Genomic DNA, 2,990 nt, shown 5'->3' on the forward strand with positions numbered 1-2,990 from the left:
AAAATGTAAAGCTGTGAACAGCAAACCGTCAAAAATACATAGCCTAATCAGTGTAAGAGCAGTAGGCCTACTGTATGTTAGAAGCACCTGCTGTATGCATTGTAAACATGTGGGCTAAGTCTCACTTGTGGTTTGTTGTGCTTGAGTCTCACCTAACTGACAAGTGAAGGAGAAACCCGTATAAAAAGTTAGTTTCTTTATCCCTTTTTCAATATTCTCTTTTCAGTTTACCGTTTTATTCTTGAAGAGAAAAAGAAAAAAACATCCACACACAAACAAAAGGGCTCAATAAGGACCAAAACACTATTCTGCATCAGAATTAAAAAAAAACACATTTGTTCTTTTTGACTGATAAAACGCATTTTAAATCCCGATCCGTTTGTCTTCTTACAATATTTAAATTTAAGCTTTACATTTCATCCAATGGAGATATGCTTGGGTGTAGCTCAATGCCAGAAAAGCTTTCAATGTGATAATTAACAGCGGGGACTGTGGGCTGAAGCCTTTACCAAACATTACACCAGGCTGAATAACAAAGTGACAGGCGTTAACCTGAAACTGTTTGGGTTGACCTTACTCGGTTGGAAGCTGATAAAAGCAGGCAGCTAACATCTCCATATTTAGCTTGCCCCTTTATCTATCCTGCGGTTTCAGGGAAATGCATGACCATTGGTGGGCTAATCAATGAGCTCTCATCGATACCCGCTTTCATCCTGCTTCTCTTATCAAACTTTGCTGGCCCGCGTTCACCACAGGCCACGGACAGAGAGGAGGCATGTTTGCTTATGTGCAGAAGGCCACTGTGTAGGAGGCTTTCATTACCAGAATCATCTGCAGATAGAGGAAGGGAGGTCAGGCATGAGAAAAGGCCAAGGGACACATTTCTAGTCCTTGGCTTCTATCACAATGGAGGTATAAACAACACGAGGCATCTGGCCTGTTACATTATCAACTAAATCCCTGAGTCTGAATAAGTTAGATAAATTCTGCCTTGTCTAAAAGCGCTTAAAATGTCAGCCTATGACTATGAAGTGCAGAAACAGTTCTCTGTCTTCCTGCTATGTTGCAGCTCCTAGCAGCGCCCTGCCTCAGCCATGCCTTGACACTAGCTCTTCTCTTTCATGTTCAATCCTCTTTCAGCCGTTTCTTGATGCTCCGAGTCAAGCTCTGTTCTGGTTGCAAAAAGAAGAGGGGAGCTACAAGTGCTGCTTCAAAACACCTTTTGCTGTAAGTACATGTGTCAGGAAGCAGGGCTTCACATGAGGCACGGCTCTTTCTCCTTCTCCCAGCTGTCACTCCACTTCCATATTCTGTCTCATCTCGAGCCGGGCTGCACTCACAGATGTGGAGAACATTTCTGTTGGCTCTTACTGAACTGCCCCCACCCTCCACCTTTTTCCACCCACACATACACACACACAAAATTAGGTTCCCGGTTCTTTTCAGTAACATTTTGCAGGTTAACCAAAAGTCTAAACTGCTGTTTTGGTTGAAAGCTGCACCTGGATATCAGTATTTGTGCAGGTGTATAACACGGTGCAGGGATGATTTATGTAGGCTGACCCGGAAGTTAGCATCCCAAGGATACCCTCGACAAAAAGCCTTTTCGATTTTTCATGGGATTTCGGAATATTGCACAAAAAAGCTCCGTGGCCAACACACGTTTATGGTAATTGCCGTTTTGTTTAATCCAGGATAATCTCCACATAATAACACCACTTTTGTGTGAATGCCTATCGCCAGAACTAAAAAGAGAACCTATGGGCTATAAACAAGCTACACCACGGTTGCAAAGGCGGACTCATGTTCAGCGTGATGATGTTAAGGTCTCATATAATCACTTAAAGCAACCACCTTTTCTATGACACATAAAAGCTTCAGAGATTCCTGATACCTCATTCACACGGTGTTTCAGGGCCGGTTCGGAGCTGGAGCTTGAAAAGCACCAGGTTTTCCTGTTCACACAGCAGTGGAGCAGCCTCTTAGCTCTGGAATCCGGTTCGTTTCAAGCACCAAAAAATTGTCCGGCCAGAGCAAAAGCACCACATACGTCACGCTTACGTCGAGGCGGGGGCGGGGCAGGGGCGGGATCAACTCCTGAACAACAACAAAAAGCCGGCGTTTTATCCAGTTTGTACACAACGATGGAGAAACTTAACAAGCAGCAGTGGTCCACTGAAGAGACCAGCTACCTACTGGGAATCTGGTCTTCTGAAGAGGTACAGAGGAAGCTGGAGCACAATCGGCCATTGCTGTTGTTGTCAGTGTCAGCTGGGAGGGGTTTCCACACGCTTTGGCTTTATGAAGCAGGCACGCAAACGGTTACGTCATGACGCAAATGATGACGCAGCACCAGTCGGACTCTGGGCAGTGTGAAAAGGACGGAGCTAAACCGAAGAACCGGTTCTGAACCTGAAAAGCTCTAGCACGGAGCTTGAACCGGAGTTGCGTTGGTGTGAATGAGGTATGAGTGGGGTATTCACTAACATATTTTTTGCCGTTTAATAAAACTATGAAGTCCCTAAGCTGGTTTTAACCTTGGAACTCATTTCAGGCATCTGACCAGATATTAACATTAACTGGCGAACCAGACAGGCTAACGTGCTAGCTCATTTCCAGGTTTAAGGATTCATTCCTGCACCACTCTGTAGTGTAGAACATATATATTTGATTTCTATTCAACAATGATAGAGATCTTTGACTTTCAGGTGTCCTTTGGCTGTCTTACAGCTCCCAGACCTCTTGGGCCCCTAGGCCTCCACGAGCAGGCCCACAATAATCCATTCATAATCCACCCCTCAGCTATCTGTGTTGGTTGAGATCTATCATCAATTACATATTTCATCAATACATTTTCAAGCTTCTCTACATTTTCATATGCCACTCATGTTACCTTATGAAACACATTCCCACATGAAATATTAGACTGAGTAGCAGCTTTCACTCAATGTTATTGAATGGGCTAATAATGAACACTCATGGAGACAAAC

This window comes from Notothenia rossii, assembly GCF_949606895.1.
Source record: "Notothenia rossii genome assembly, chromosome: 1".
Lineage (NCBI taxonomy): Eukaryota > Metazoa > Chordata > Actinopteri > Perciformes > Nototheniidae > Notothenia > Notothenia rossii.